Source organism: Salmo salar, chromosome ssa22 (genome assembly GCF_905237065.1).
Source record: "Salmo salar chromosome ssa22, Ssal_v3.1, whole genome shotgun sequence".
Classification (NCBI taxonomy): Eukaryota; Metazoa; Chordata; class Actinopteri; order Salmoniformes; family Salmonidae; genus Salmo; species Salmo salar.
Genome location: NC_059463.1, coordinates 706,020 through 723,757, shown reverse-complemented (window position 1 = coordinate 723,757; position 17,738 = coordinate 706,020). Strand labels below are relative to the sequence as shown.

At 39.5% G+C, this 17,738-nt stretch overlaps 1 long non-coding RNA gene across 1 annotated transcript; it reads left to right on the top strand.

Annotated features, from left to right (window-relative positions):
* The first annotated feature begins 13,804 nt into the window (after positions 1 to 13,804).
* Positions 13,805 to 15,110, top strand: LOC123729713 (uncharacterized). The gene is made up of 3 exons (XR_006761415.1): positions 13,805 to 13,988; positions 14,300 to 14,346; positions 14,892 to 15,110. It is a non-coding gene; the product is annotated as an uncharacterized lncRNA (long non-coding RNA).
* The last annotated feature ends 2,628 nt before the right edge of the window (positions 15,111 to 17,738 follow it).

Sequence of the window (17,738 nt, the reverse complement as noted above, 5' to 3'; positions counted from 1 at the left end):
CACTTTTTGGTAAGCCTCTATCTTTATTGAATTGAGTTAAAAATGTTTGATGAATCTTTCAACATTCTTACAGAACATGTATAAAGTCATTGTCAAAATGCTTCAGATAACAATCTGCGTACTGTAAATATACTGTATGTATATGAATACATGTGAATATGAATGTATTCAAAACAAAACTGAGTGAGATTTAGAGATTTATTTGTGTATATACACTACCGTTCAAAAGTTTGAGGTCACTTAGAAATGTCCTTGTTTTTGAAAGAAAAGCACTTTTTTACATTAAAATAACATAAAATTGATCAGAAATACAGTGTAGACATTGTTCATGTTGTAAATGACTATTGTAGCTGGAAACTGCTGATTTTTTATGGAATATCTACATAGGCATACAGAGGCCCATTATCAGCAACCATCACTCCTGTGTTCCAATGGCACGTTGTGTTAGCTAATCCAAGTTTATCATTTTAAATGGCTAATTGATCATTAGAAAACCCTTTTGCAATTATGTTAGCACAGCTGAAAACTGTTGTCTGATTAAAGAAGCAATAAAACTGGCCTTCTTTAGACTAGTTGAGTATCTGGAGCATCAGCATTTGTGGGTTTGATTACAGGCTCAAAATGGCCAGAAACAAATAACTTTCTTCTGAAACTCGTCGGTCTATTCTTGTTCTGAGAAATGAAGGCTATTCCATGCGAGAAATTGCCAGGAAACTGAAGATCTCGTACAATGCTGTGTACTACTCCGTTCACAGAACAGCACAAACTGGCCCTAACCAGAATAGAAAGAGGAGTGGGGTGCCGGTGCACAACTGAGCAAGAGTACATTAGAGTGTCTAGTTTGAGAAACAGACGCCTCACAAGTCCTCAATTGGCAGCTTCATTAAATAGCACTCGCAAAACACCCGTCTCAACGTCAATAGTGAAGAGGCGACTCCGGGATGCTGGCCTTCTAGGCAGAGTTGCAAAGAAAAATACATCTCAGGCTGGCCAATGAAAATAAAAGATTAAGAGGGTCAAAAGAACACAGACACTGGACAGAGGAACTCTGCCTCGAAGGCCAGCATTCCAGAGTCAACTCTTCACTGTTGACGTTGAGACTGGTGTTTCCCTTGGACCTCGACTCTCTCGTAGCCTTGACCATAAGGATCGATGGGCGACTACGGGAACGCAACGAATGGAAGACAGCCTTTAACATAGCTAGTGGGCAGTATGAGTATTTGGTTATGCCATTCGGACTGACTAACGCTCCCACAGTGTTCCAGGCTCTGGTTAGTAATGTGCTCTGTGACATGTTGAACCGGTTCATGTTTGTCTACCTCAACGACATCCTTGTCTTTTCCTGTTCGGTTCAGGAGTATGTTCTCCACGTCCGACAACTCCAGTGCCTCCTGGAGAACCAGTTGTTTGTCAAGGCGGAGAAGTGTGAATTTCATCGCTCCACTATGTCCTTTCTGGGATATATCATCACTGCCGGGAACATTCAGATGGATCCGGACAAGGTGAGAGCGAAGGTTGAGTGGCCCCAACCCACATCCAGACTGCAGCTGCAACGTTTCCTGGGATTTATCTCATTTCTACCGCCACTTCATCCGTGGCTACAGCACGCTGGCTTCCCCCCTCTCTGCACTCCCCTCCATTCACGTAGTCCCAGCTGCTGACCAGGCGTTTTCGGATCTCAAGCATCGGTTCACTACAGCGCCCATCTAAATCCATCCGGACCCGTCCCGTCAGTTCGTGGCGGAGGTCTATGCCTCGGACGTTGGAGTGGGGGCCGTCCTGTCCCAGCATTCTGCCCAGGACCAAAAGCTTCATCCCTGCGTTTTCCTATCCCATTGTCTTAATCCCGTGGAGAAGAACTATTACGTTGGTAACCGGGAACTTCTTGCGGTCAAGATGGAGCTGGAGGAATGGAGACACTGTCTAAAAGGGGCAGAACATCCATTCCTAGTGTGGACCTGCCATAAGAATCTGGAATATCTCCGCACCGCCAAGCGCCTCAACTCAAGGCAGGCTTGTTGGGCTCTGTTGTTCACTCGTTTCTATTTCACCATCTCCTACTGCTCTGGGTCATAGAATGTGAAGCCTGACGCCCTCTCTCACTTGCCTAGCTCTGTTGCTACTCCATCTGACTCAGAGACCATCCTCCCTATCTCCTGTCTTGCAGCGACACTCATGTGGGGTATCGAGAGCCTGGTCCGCAAGGCGCAACATTCCCAACCGGACCCTGGGGGGGGGAGGGGGGGGGGCTAACCGGTTGTTTGTCCCAGATTCTGTCTGGTCCACAGTCCTGGAATGAGCTCATTCCTTTAATCTAACCTGCCTCCCGACTCCTGCCTTACCCTGGCCTTCTTCCGACAATGTTTTTGGTGGTCCACTATGGTTTCTGATGTCTCCACATTCGTCGCCGCATGCACAGAGTGTGCTCAGAATAAGACTCCGAGGCAAGCTCCGGCCGGCCTCTTAAAACCACTCCCTGTTCCTCATCACCCCTGGTCCCATATATCCCTGGACTTTGTCACTGGTCTCCCTCCGTCTGATGGCAACACCACCATCCTTACGGTGGTGGATCGGTTTTCCAAAGCCGCCCATTTTACCCGCCTTCCCAAGTTATCCTAAGCCAAGGATATGGCCCAACTCATGGTACAGAACGTCTTCTGAATGCATGGACTTCCGGTCGACACGGTCTTTGATCGTGGTCCTCAGTTCTCATCTCAATTCTGGAAGGTGTCCTGCACCCTCATTGGGTCGTCAGCCAGCCTGTCCTCCGGTTTCATCCTCAATCTAATGGCCAGTCGGAGCAATCCAATCAGGACCTGGAGACGACTCTTCATTGCCTCGTCTCGGCCAACCCCACCAGGAGCCAGCAACTCGTGTAGGTGGAGTATGTCCGGAACACCCTTCTCTGCTCGACCACTGGTCTCTCGCCCTTCGAGTGCTCTGTGGTTTATCAGCCCCCGCTCTTCCCTGAGCAAGAGGAAGAGAACCTACCCTCGACCCAGATGTTCGTCCGCGTATCTGGAAGAGAGCCCGGTCCGCTCTTCTTAAGACCACCTCCAGGTATTGTCGACAAGCAGACTGCCACCGGACCCTGGCTCCCCTCTATCGTCTCGGCCAGAGGGTCTTGCTCTCCACTCGGGATCTGCCCTTCCAGGTGGAGTCCCATAAACTTTTCCCCCACTTTATCAGCCCTTTCCCCATCTCTAAAGTCCTTAGCCCCACTGCTGTTCGTCTTCTGTTGCCCCGGACCCTCTGTATACATCCCACTTTCCATGTGTCTAGGATTAAACCTCTGTCTCACAGCCCTTTGTCTCCTGTTTCCAGGCCCACACCTCTCCCCCGTCTTATCGACAGCCATCCGGGGTACATGGTGAAGCGCCTCCTGAGTGTTTGGGGATTCCAGTACCTGGTTGACTGGGAGGGTTATGGCCGGGAGTAGAGGCGCTGGGTCCCTGCTAGGAACATCCTGCTCCCAGCCCTCATCGCTGAGTTCCGGCACAGACACCCTGGTCAACCAGGTATATGCCTGGATAGGACGCCAGGTGGCGCTCCTAGAGGGGGGGGTACTGTCACACCCTGATCTGTTTCACCTGTCTTGTGCTTGTCTCCACCCCCCACCAGGTGTCTCCTATTTTTCCCCATTATCCCTGTATATTTATACCTGCGTTTTCTGTTTGTCTGTTGCCAGTTCGTCTTGTCTTATCAGGTCTTACCAGCATGTTTCTCCTGCTCTCAAATTTGTTTTTCTAGCCTCCCAGATTTGACCTTTCTGCCTGTCCTGACCCTGAGCCTGCCTGCCGTTCTGCCCATGTTTGACCCTGCCTATGATTATGAACCTTTGCTTGCCCCTTTGTATAATAAATATTCTGCTTACTATCCACCTCCTGTGTCTGCATCTTGGTCATATCTTGAGTCGTGATAAGGAGAGAGATGGAGTGCTGCTTCAGATAACCTGGCCACAATCACCCGACCTCAACCCAATTGGGATGAGTTGGACCGCAGAGTGTAGGAAAAGCAGCCAACAACTGCTCAGCATATATGGGAACTCCTTCAAGACTGTTGGAAAAGCATTCCTCATGAAACTGGTTGAGAGAATGCCAAGATTGTGCAAAGCTGTCTTCAAGGCAAAGGGTGGCTACTTTGAAGAATCTAACATCTAAAATACATTTTGATTTGTTTAACACTTCTTTTGGTTACGACATGATTCCATATGTGTTATTTCATAGTTTTGATGTCTTCGCTATTATTCTACAATGTAGAAAATAGTAAAAATAAAGAAAAACCTTAAATGAGTAGGTATGTCCAAACTTTTGGCTGGTACTGTATATAAAGTGTTATATTGGGATGCAAACTCAAAATTGAATACATTTCAACTCTATATCTGATATGGTACAGTTGTCTTCTTTTTAAAAAGCCCATAACCACGTGTGTGAGATGTGTAGTTTAAGACTACAGCGAATCACTGTGTGACTGTGATTTAGCCCACTGCAGTAAAAGGTTAAAGCTTCCCAGAGATACTATTAGTACATAGTGAATAAGTACTAAAAGGAAATGCAATAACTTCCATGGTATCAGACATGTTCTCTATATTATAAAATTGGCTTGCACATTGGAGAAACATAGTTTGATATTTTTCTTATTTATTTAACCTTTATTTAACTAGGCAAGTCAGTTAAAAACAAATTCTTATTTACAATGAAGGCCTACACCAGCCAAACCCCGACGACGCTGGGCCGATTGTGCACCGCCATATGGGACTCCCAATCACGGCCGGTTGTGATACAGCCTGGATTCAAACCAGGGTGTCTGTAGTGACACCTCTAGCACTGTAGTAATGTAGTACCTTAGACCGCTGTGCCACTCGGGATTCTGCTACATTGACCTTCATCTAGATGCATCCATAAAAATGCTCTATCATAAAAACAGATCAGAATTGGGCTGCCTGTGTAGACACAGCCAAATGTAGCCATATCTACCATTCCTACTATGTGACGCGCTTCAAGTGACAATACTTCCATCAATTTATCTGTAGACCACAGTGAGCTGTCAAGCTGCTCATCTGTTTCTACTTACGGTACACAAACATGAAGTGCATCGGCATACAGACTTTGAATTGTTAGTGCCTTGTCTCAAAGTAGGACATGGATGTCTGTGGGAATGTCCTTGAAGCAAGATAAGCAACTCTCATTTGCTCCAATGATTGATGCATGCATACCAGTAAACAAGCTTTATTCTTTTGTGTACTGTGTTCTATTTGTCAAGGACAAATACGCAAAAGAAACAAATAAGTAATAGAAGCGCATAGGCGTAACATTGAAAGGAACGATCCATTGCGATGAATATAATCTTTCTTGCTTACAGTATCTCTAAAGTAGGTTTGAAATCAATATTTCCAAAACTTTGGACTGCATTTTCCCTCCCTTTATCTACCAAACTACATAATGGCCATTACCTATTTCCTTAAAATGGAAACATATGCAACATGTTGTATGAAAGTTTTATGTCAGTTAATTTAAGGCAGCAGATATTTGCAATCCCTTGAGAGAACACATTTATATTTCAACCTCAACTGCTAGTATGCGTTCGGACAAGTAAACTATCTGGCAAAATGTGGTGGTGTCTTTCAAAAAACACATATATAAAGTTCCATGTGCTTTATAGAATTTCTTTAAGCTGTGGATCATTATATAGAAAACTGGAACCAGCTTTGCTGTCACAGGGCAGTATTTCTATCTTATCTGAGGATCATCATCAAAGAACAGAGGTGGAAGTGTCATGAGGAAATAATTTGACTGTGAGACGACCTTTAGTTTGCTAGACGACTGATTGCCACTGCGGACTGCCATATAATGAATTATAGTGTGTCAACACCACCATGTCATTAATGACACCATCAATGTTAAGATGTTAACAGTACCATTAGACAACTGAATAAAATATGGAGCTTATATTTGATAAATTAAGAAAAGGCTCACTGAAATAATACACACATTATGCAATATGTGTCTAAGTTTCAATGCAATTCTGTAAATGCAAGACTTAAAGGGTAAGTTTGGTATTTTCCAGATAGATGGTTTCTTACCCTGAAAGTAATCTATGACCCAGGATAAACTTTAATCCATGGTTTGTTAAATGGCCACTAAGATACAAAATTCAGCTTTAGCCAATGTTAACTACAAATCAATGGGACTGATGGTGCAACTGTGCAATGTTCAAACTGTTTGACAAATCACGTTCCTATAGGTAATGTCAAAGCCAGTTGTTGAGTTGATTTCAGTTGATTTGACATGTTCAAATCTGCACAGTTACTCCCATTGCTCTTTAGCTAGCGGTAGCTAAAGTTAGGTGACGTTTGTAGTATTTGTTTAAAGAAATCTAAACCATGGTTTACAGTTTCTCCTGGCGAAAAGACTACTTTCAGGGTAAGGAACCATATCATATTTAAGTTATAAATTATGGAATTTATACTGAGTTGGGCAATAGTATATAAAGACAGTTCTATGCAGCTCTAACTTTCATTACATGTTGTTATTAACTGATTTATTGATTGTTTTTTGTTGTTGTTGTTATTTTTAACCCTTATTTTACCAGGTAAATTGACTGAGAACACATTCTCATTTACAGCAACAACCTGGGGATTGATTGATTATGTTGATTGGTCCTTCAAGAGTAAATTCTTTCCATAGCTCACAAGTTAGGCCTACAAGGCCTACATAAACACGCCAAGAAACAAACAACATGAAATCAACACTCCATCCTACATTGATTGTTCAAAAACAGAGAAACCAGCAGGGAACTGATGGAACATATTTCAAAACTATTTCTTAATTTGATCCCCTCAATTAATCTGACAGTTATCAAGGATTATGTTTTGCTATTGTCTATATTTCCAGGCTATAGTAGAGTCAATTGTCATTCTTCTAAATGGATCATTAGCTTTCCAAGAAGCACATTTTTTTGTGGAAGAAAATAATCCAGCCCAGAGAGCAATGGTCTTCGAGCTCAAACAATTGCATATAAGCTATCCTTAAAGATGCACTATGTGTCACGCTTATCGACGGTGAAGGAGGACCAAAACGCAGCAGGCATGCGGTTGTTCATTTTGAACATTTATTCACTCCAAAATGAACACAAAAATAACAAAAGAGAACGAACGATAAACTGACAGTCCTGTAATGTTGACATACACTAAACACGGAACAATCTCCCACAAATGACAAACACACCCTAATATATGGGACTCTCAATCAAAGGCAAATAGACAACACCTGCCTTCAACTGAGAGTCCCAACCCCAATTAACCAAAACATAGAAACAGACACACTAGACTAAACATAGAATACATGAAAACCAAACAGTGCCCAAAAACCCCGGAATACTTAAATCAAATGCCCCTTCAACAAACACACCACCCCGAACCACATAAAACGAATACCCTCTGCCACGTCCTGACCAAACTACAATACCAATTAACCTTATACTGGCCAGGACGTGACACTATGCAGAAATCTCTATGCAGAAATTGCTCCAGATTGCTAAAAATCGAATAGTTCGTAAATTCAGATGATGTGACAAAACAAGGAAGTATAGTGTAGAGAATCATTGTACCATCTAAACCTCTGTGAAATATATTTTCCATAACCAAAAATATTGTATTTTCAGCTTTTTGAAGGTGGTGTACATAACTGAAAGTAAAAAATGCAAAAACGAAATTTTAGAACAGGAAGCACATAGAACATATCTAATGCCTCCTTGAATAGCGTTCAATGAGAATGAAAGATTGATAAGTGACACTTCTATGTGAATTTGGTCAGGTTTCCCAAAAAGTTACTTATTGCAGATTTAATTGAAAAGGCAGAGCAGGTTGACTTTTGAGAGCTAAGAAAATATGCCCCTGGAGTAAACCTATTAGGAAGGTCTTTAATGTTCAAATTGTCTTTTCTTTTAACTACTGCATATATTATTTCCCTGAAACACACACACACACGAGAGCACACAGAAACATGCACACATTCGCCAGGACAAAGGCATGCACAGAATACACTCACAGATTTATTTTGATTTTGAAAGCCTAGAAAAAAAGCAACTTAATTGGGCTTTTAAATTTACTGCCGGTTCTGGAACTGATTTAGGTCAATTTCACATTAACCAAATTGCAGCTGCTGGCCATGATGCTCAGAGCAGAGTTTGTGATGGTCTGTGAAGAACAGCATTTGTCATCTGTGCAAAAGAAACTTAAGAACACTTGTATGTTTACATAACAAGCCTTGGTGCCATTGTACATTGTCCTACTGCTGGCAACTCTGCTATTCATTCTTGTCCATTGTGATGCCTATGCAGAGCACGTGGGTCTCCTTGATTGCTCGAGACAGCTCAAGTCAGTCATGTTCGACCATGGCAAGCCTTGACACAACTGCAACAGAAAAGTGTTGCTTATTTCCTCGGTTAAATTCAATACTTTCACATAAGTTGTTATTGACGAGGAGGCTAAACTGGTGGAAAAGAGATGGGGAAAACCAGAGTCAATCATTGGCATTTTCGCTCATGACTTTATAACAGCATAAAACAATTTATCATGGCTTGCTGTCCTTGGAGTATGTGGCATCCAACTTCAAAGTGATACCCTGTTGTTTACACTTCAGTGAGCATGTTTACAGAGTATTGGATTTTTACTTACAATCATCTCGCGGAAAATGTTCAATACATTATCATTTATCACTATATGGCATTTTTTTTTATATATTGACATATTTTTATATAATGGAGAGTGTCACACCTCTACTTCTGATGCATCATTCAATTACTTAACATAATACCTCTACGCTAGTTGTTTGAGCATGAAACTCCCCTTTTTCCATCAGTGGAAAGAAGAGGCATGGGGTCCATTTATCTCCATTGATTTACCTGTACCACTCAGCTGTGTTAGTTAGGACACTGGATGGCCATTCAATTGACATTGTGTAAAGCTATAGCTAACTTAGCTTAGTTGTGGGCTTGGATCCTTAAAGTTATTAGGTTTCTCTGAGGTTAAAGCAGGGGTGTGAAACTAATTTTGCCCCTCATTGAGTATTCGGGGGTCGCATTCGGTATTCAACGAGGTCCGGAGGGCTGCACTAATATTTCCTCGCAGTCAAAATTGGCAGAATATACAGTACTTCTCTATCCATCGTTACTTCCTGACCGAGGCCGGACTACCACATTTGGGGCCCAGTGAGTTTTATAATTCTATTTTACATTTTGTCATAAGGCTTAGATAAAATGTCGTAATTTTGAAGCTAATTTCCTGCAAGTGTACACTTTTTGCCACGAGGCTTTTGCTGTTTTTTAGCTCATCTCAAGATATTGTTCACATTTAGCCATGAGACTGAGGGGAAATGTTGCTGTTTTAAAGCTGTACTGAACAAAAATATAAAATAACATGTAAAGTGTTGGTCCCATGTTTCATGAGTTGAAATAAAATATCCCAGAAAGGTTCCATATGCACAAAAAGCATATTTCTCTCAACTTTAGTGCACAAATTTGTTTACATCCCTGTTGTGAATATTTATCCTAAATCAAGATCATCCATCCACCTGACAGGCGTGGCATATCAAGAAGCTGATTAAACAGCATGATCATTACACAGTCGCACCTTGTGCATGGGACAATAAAAAGCCACTCTAAAATATGCAGTTTTGTCACACAACACAATGCCACATATGTCTCAAGTTTTGAGGGAGCGTGCAATTGGCATGCTGACTGCAGGAATGTCCACCAGAACTGTGGCCAGATAATTTGAATGTTAACTTCTATACCATAAGCCGCCTCCAACATTTAGAGAATTTGGCAGTACATCCAACCGGCCTCACAACCTCAGACCACGTGTAACGACACCAGCCCAGAACTTCTACATCCGGCTTCTTTACCTGTAGGATCGTCTGAGACCAGCCACCGAGACAGCTCATGAAACTTAGGAGTATTTCTGTCTGTAATTAAGCCCTGTTGTGGGGAAAAAACTCATTCTGATTGGCTGGGCCTGGCTCCCAAGTGGGTGCGCCTATGCTGCGCCACTGCCCAGCCATGTGAAATCCATAGATTAGGGCCTAATTCATTTATTTAAATTGACTGATTTCCTTATATGAACTGTAACTCAGTACAATCATTGAAATTCTTGCATGTAGCATTTATATTTTTGTTCAGTATAAGTTCCTGTGATTCTACAAATGTTGCTATCATATATTATTTTGGGGGTTTGGTGGCCTCATGGAGGTCGGGGGCCTCGGGGCACGTGCCCTGCGTACCGTTTGGTAAGCCGGCCCTGTCCCTGACTGTCTAGCTTAAATTTAGGTGATCATTAGCAAGTTGGACACAGTCAATAAACTGTATAAATGTAGTAGGTCCATTATCATTTCGACACAGTTTCGATTTGGTTTTAGTCATTTTTAAACCACACGCGGGCTGGATACCCCTGTAACTCTTTCAACCAGGATTTAGGGCCTATTAAATAGGCTGGTTCAAATAATTGACTGGATTGTGTGATACTGACTGCACAACTCTGTTGCACACTCTTTACTTGGCTTAGCATTGTGAGGATGTCCAGAACTCATTTAACAGTTTTCTATGGTGCTTTTTGCCAATGTTGATTATTTTAGGTACAGTATATCAAATAACTTTCTTAAGCAAAGGCTCATGGCACCACCTTTTTTTGCATCATCTGCAGGGTACAAGCAACATAAAACAATTCAAATTTCTGTAAATGAAAACCAAATGCAAGGTTTTTTCCATGTACTGTAGAATAGGATGCAGAAGATGATGCATGTTCAATGGAAATAGCATGATTTTGAGGCCTATCAGTAACTTTATCATTTGTACCTCTGGGGGTACATTTAGTGGGTAAATACAGTTTGATGATATTATTATTTCACAGGAAAAATAGTATTAGCTTTGTGTGACCGCTCATTATGTGACTCCTCACACATAATGAAGCCCAGGCGTCCCCATAAGGTCATAACCTGCAGTTGTAAACGTCAGATCCTGCAACTCCTCCGGCACATATGTAAAATCATGGTGTTGGCATGCATGGCCTGGCCCAGTATTCCCAAAGGTTCCTTCGAATGAGGACAATGGATTTTCACTGCTCTTCAGCGCGTAGCCATGCATCGTCCCAAAAGGGCTGGCCTGCTTGGTGGACTTCTTTTAGACTTTTTTCTAAAGATGTGGATCCGCCCCTGCCTGATTCCATATCTTAAACATTGCCCGACCACATGATCTGGTTGATATTTCTCTGTCGATTAGCAGGCAACAAGTGAAGAGCAGCTTTGAAGCTTGCAGGAAAAAGGGGGAGATAAACGTTGATCCTGACAATCAGAAACTACAGAGGGTAAGTAAGTCTGGAAGCTTTAATAGCTTTTCCATCTTTGAAGGCTGTGGAAGATAAAATCAACCAACAAAACATTTTGGTGAAAACTGAAACTGCACAGTGTCTCTACTTTTTAGAGGCTGAAGCTCAGTCTCTGAGAGAGATGTGACTTTATTTAGGCGGACATACAAAAGCAAAAACATTCATATTTAATGGGACGAATTAAACTAGATTGGATACTGACTGTCAAATGAGTACATTTTGCATTGACATGTGACACCGAACCAATTCAGCACTTTTGTCGAGTTAATACTGCTCCATAAATAATGCTAATATATCTTTGAAATAAATAAATCTCTTAAAAAGTTTTCAACACGTTATGAATGAATTAAAAGTTTTTTTTGTAGGGTGGAAGCCATCTACGCATTGGATTATTACGCTTATACAAAGCAAAAGGCTTTGCAAGTGTTACTTTTTTAAAGTTACCTACATACATGCATTGTAACAGTAGCAATAACATTACATTAAATTAAATCCTGATTAACATAGTTTTGTTTAGCATATTTTTTAAGATCTGTCTCAGTAACCCAGCATATGCCTAGTTAAATAAAGGTTAAATAAAGAAAAAAATATGGGCAAACAATTCAAATTATTTGTGGAGTAAAGATAATACCAACCAACAAACATCTTAAACATCTTAAATTGTGCACATTACTTACACTTGGACATATAGTAAGTTAACATATTTTGTCAATGCTATATTTTCTTAAAGTTAATGGCAATACAATTCATAGAAGGTATTTAAAAAGTACCTCCCTTTTAGATTCATTTATGTTAGATAGTCAGCTTTGTTTTGATGTATGCATAAGTATTACATTTTGGAATATACTTTGAATAGGTCTATATATTCCCTCCCTAATATTAGATTGAAAATCCTACCCACACAGGGTGAAAATCCACCATGTTCATCCTAACAAAAATGTGGTTATAGTTATTGTATTTGCAAACAAGCTGCCAGTATTAAATGTATTTACATACATTTCCTGTAATGGTTAACCTCACATTCTTGTTGTAAATTTCATTATAACTAGGTATTAAGATTTCACACATATTCTCTCTCTCTCTCTCTCTCTCTCTCTCTCTCTCTCTCTCTCTCTCTGTATATATATATATATATATATATATATATATATATATATATATATATATATAATAAACTAAACTAGGGACATTTAGAGGAATTCATACAGCTTTTCAATCATTAAATAATTTATTCTAGCTTTACACATTTTTAGAGACACTTTAAGAGGTGGTTTCCCGGACAGATTCTTCATTGAGTTGGATTTTTAGTCCAGGACTAGGCATAATCTGTGTCTAGGAAACCTCCCCTAGATGTCTATTTGAAGACTATTATGGAGACTACTTCCATGCGTACAGTTTTCATCTCATTTTATAAATAAGAAGCAGCTATGCTTGACTAGGCAGAGGCTCCCACAGAAAGCTTCATCCAATCTGAAAGAAACCGTACAGTGAAGTTATGCTGAGGACATGCTTTACAGTGAAAACAATCAAAGACCAGAGATTGTATTCAAAATGTTCCCATTGTAGCACTGTTTTAGCAACTGCATGTTGGATACAATTACAGAGTAGGTCTAGATATCTATCTTTAAACATCAATGTAAAGCTTTATATAAGAAGTGGATATGTGCTGAGTGGAATATTAGCAAGAAAACTAAGTTGATTTGACCGTGGCATTTGTTTGTAGACTATATTCACGCTTACTGACAGTTTGTGGCTGCTTTGTGTGATGTATTGTTGTTGCCCTTTGTGCTGTTGTCTGTGCCCAATAATGTTTGTAACATGTCTTGTGCTGCTACCATGTTGTGTTGCTACCATGTTGTTGTTATGTTGTGTTGCTACCATACTGTGTTGTCATGTGTTGCTGCCATGCTATGTTGTTGTCTTAGGTCTCTCTTTATGTAGTGTTGTGGTGTCTCTCTTGTTGTGATGTGTCTTTCGTCCTATATTTATATTTTATTTATATTTTATTTTTCATCCCAGCCCCCGTCCCCGCAGGCCTTTTTCCTTTTGGTAGGCCGTCATTGTAAATAATAATTTGTTCTTAACTGACTTGCCTAGCTAAATAAAGGTTAAATACAAATAAATATATCAAATCAAATATTCTTAGAAATTATTTTATTCAAATGGATTTTTTATAAATGTTTGTTCTGGATATTATTAGATGTTTGTGTGAATCTTATTGCATTGTTTTGCTGTGCATGTGCTAGGGTAGGCAGTTTTGTGCCACGTGTAGTTCATTTTCTATACAATAAAAATCTTGAACTGCTGTGATAATTATGTGACATTCAAATTCTATATCTGTTATGACTATGTATGCAACCACAATACAATCACAATGGGCTGTTATAGACTTCTAACACTCTGTCCTCACTACAGTCCTCAGGCCCACCTTGCTGACAGAAAAGCACTGTGATGAATTCCCTGTTTCTCCTGAGCTGTCTAAGCTCCACCTGGTTTTTTATAGTGTACTCACACATGATACTGGAGGAAAAGCTATACACCAATACGTCTTCTTCCTCGAGTCTACAGCATGGGAGCCTGTCAGATGCACCACCCATCGTCATTGTAGGTCAGTTAATCCTTAGGTTTGGCATATAATCGGTATTTGGAATAAAAAAAGGGTTACTAGATGTTTTCTAGAAAAACTATCACTGCATTCCTTGATATGTGCTGCTATATTGTGCCATTTTGTTGTTGTTATTGCAGGATACATTTTGCTCAGGTATATTTAAGTATTCCAAGGTTGACTTCAAAACCCAAACGGACAATATGACTGTAACACCAATCTTGAAAAGCTGCTACATTATATACCTAATAAAAATATATGTAATAGACATATTTATATACCTTAAACACATGTCAAATCTATTTATTTTTCAGAGTTACCCAAAACCGCAAAGAAGAAAAAAAACAAGAAACCAAGAAAGGTAAACTATGTTGTGAAAATAAGTGTCCAACCTACATTACAACCTACATGTTTGTATCATATTGTTAAGTTAGTGGACATATTTAAAGTCTAAAATACACATAGCCAATAGTGTAAAACCATGATGATAAGTATGAGAGTGAAGTGGTAACACTTTTATTAACATGTGGGAACTAGGGTACATTAATTAACATGAGTAAATGCAGGAGTTAACATGAATTCATACATCATTAATTAATGCATTTACAAAGTAATTTGTATTCTTATATTGACTAGACTATTACTAAAGACATATTCATGATCACATATATAAAGAGGTGAAAATGGCTTCAAATGGCTTGTTTTGTTCATGTTATGAAAATATTAGTTGAGCCACTTGGCAACTTTTCTCCCTTTGCTAAGGAGTGCCCTATTGTAAAGTGGACATTAGTAAGGCTTTATAAAGTGCCGTATGTCATTCATAATTAGTTAATATAGCATTTATTAATGTTAATTGATGTACCCATAGTGTGCAGGCAAGGCTAAATCATCAACCTTCTTCCGCAGAACAAATTCAGCATCAAAAACAAACGTCCATCTCCTCCCCCCAACTGCGTGCCATTGTGGGGAAGCTGCAAAACCCCCAATAATGTGTGCTGTGAGTACTGCGCTTTCTGCCACTGCCGCCTCTTCAAGACTGTGTGCTATTGTCGAATGGGAAACCCGCGGTGTTGAAGACATAACAGAGGATATTGCCATATTCACAAGAAGAGAAAGTCACTTTTATTATAAATAAGAATATAATGTTTCTGAACACTTCTATATTCATGTGGATGCTACCATGATTATGGATAATCATGAATGATGGGGAGTGTGGAAGTTTCAGAGGCATAAGTATCATACCCGCCAAAAAATGCTAACCTCTGTTATTGGTAATAGTGAGAGGTTAGCATGTTTTGGGGATATGATCTTTCTGTCTCTGTTACTTTCTCACTCATCATTGATCACGATTCATTCATGATTATCCGTAATCATGGTAGCATTCACAATAATGTAGAAGCATTGAGAAAAATATTATATACTTATTTACAATAAAAGTGACTCCAAAATGGCACATTACATTATTTACCATTTATTTTTATTGGGCACAACATAATCCAAAACACAACCAAAACAAACTGCAAATGCCTCCAACAAGTTTGTAGGGTCACAAGTATGATGTAGTCATTGTGTGTTTGGAATATGGGACTAAATACTAAACTTTTGACTACTTTAATACACTATAAGTGAATTTGTCCAAATACTTATACAATGACACCTTCAAATGGGGGGACTTGACGCATAAAGTGCTTTCATTTCTAAATGGTAAAACAGATATGCATGAAAATAACCATCAAATAAAAGGTAATATTCTGTACTGTCGCCTCATATGAAACATTTGATCTCAAATCCAAAATGCTGGAGTATAGACCCAAATTAAAAGATTTCACTTCACTGTCAAAATAAATACATAAGGGAGTGTATGTACATGAAGCAGCACACAAGTCTTTTCATGAAATGAGTGCTTTTTGCCTATTTTACATTTTACATTTACATTTAAGTCATTTAGCAGACGCTCTTATCCAGAGCGACTTACAAAATGGTGCATTCACCTTATGATATCCAGTGGAACAACAACTTTACAATAGTGCATCTAAATCTTTTAAGGGGGGGGGTTAGAAGGATTACTTTATCCTATCCTAGGTATTCCTTAAAGAGGTGGGGTTTCAGGTGTCTCCGGAAGGTGGTGATTGACTCCGCTGTCCTGGCGTCGTGAGGGAGCTTTTAAGTATTTAAGTATTTTAAGTAGGAATTGTGCAAAAATATTGCATTTTAAAAGGCTGTTATATTAAATGATGTGCCATTTCATAGAGAACATGGAACATTCAATGAATAAACGTTTTTATATGAATAAAGACTTGCTAAAGTGCCAAAATCCAGCATTTTGATATGTCCCTCTGTGCATCCTCTGTGAATTCTAGGAAGATTTTAACCCACTCAACGCCATTTTCTCCAAGTGTTCACCATCGTTGTAAAGCCTTTGTAATTGTAAAGCCTTTGTTGCTTTGACAAAGTAATTTCTGAAGATTATTATTAATTTCATGTTATTCATTTTAAGGGGAAAAAAACAACCTGTCCCTCATTTTAAGGTCAACCCAGTTAGGTGAACTGAACTCTTGTTTAAATATGGTGAAACTAATTCTTTGAAAAATAATCTACAGAAACATTAACCATCTAATATTCAAATCAAAGTGTAAAGGCAAGTGAGCTGGTTCGACTCTTTTTGGCCATTATCTGGTGTTTTGTGGTGGAAAACCGAGCGGCTTGAGCATAACACCTCAACCCTGTTACCCATAGATCAAATGAAATTTTGCGCCGAATACAACAGGTAGACCTTACCGTGAAATGCTTAATAACAACCCCTTAACCAACAATGCAGTTTTAAGAAAATAGTGCTAAGAAAATAGTTACTAAATAAACTAGAGTTAAAAAATAACACAATAAAATAACAATAATGAGACAATATGCAGGGGTTACCAGTAACGAGTCAATGTGCCGGGGTACAGGTTAGTCGAGGTAATTTGTACATGTAGGTAGGGGTAAAGATAGACAGGCTAGAAATGTTTGAACTATTTCAATATTTTTGTGAAGCTTGCATTCAATTGCCCCTCGTAGCACACAAGCCAGTCACAAGAGGATTTGAGATGGGAATTTATTTTCATTAAGTTGAGCATGTCCTCTTTGTGAAAGAATGTTAAAATTAGGTTAAATAAAATGTTGTTTTTTCACCAAGTTACACTACTCAAAAGGCACCTAATTGGTGCAACGAACCACATCATGCCAGTGCTGTACAAGTGGCAGTGTGTAGGATTTACAGTCTTGAATAGTTTTCAAGTCCAGGGGCCCAATTGTCTGGTTCTTTGATAAAATGTGGCAAGCACTTTAAAAGAGGTACAAATTGTGTTCCCCTACCTGGTTTTCATATATTGATGCTGCTAGTGTTCACAAGCTCAGAATGAATAGCAGTTTAGTATTGCATGCATCTGATGGTTTTACCTACAGCACAAACAATTAAACTACCACTGGAGAAATACAAATGTTTTATAGCTCTATATTAATATGGCATGTGATTTACAGAAAGACAAACTGCCAAAGGCACTCCAGGAGCCAAAATGTCTGTTTTTTATTTATTTTAACTGTACAATATTTACAGCGAGGTATTTTCTGTTGGCCAACAGTATTTCATTTTCAATGGCAAAATGGCTTGTATTAACACTATTATTTTAACAATGTAATGAAAAATCGAAACAACACAGATTTTTAAATAAATTTCTATCTGCATTTTTGGTAACTTGATGTATGTTAATTGTAGTC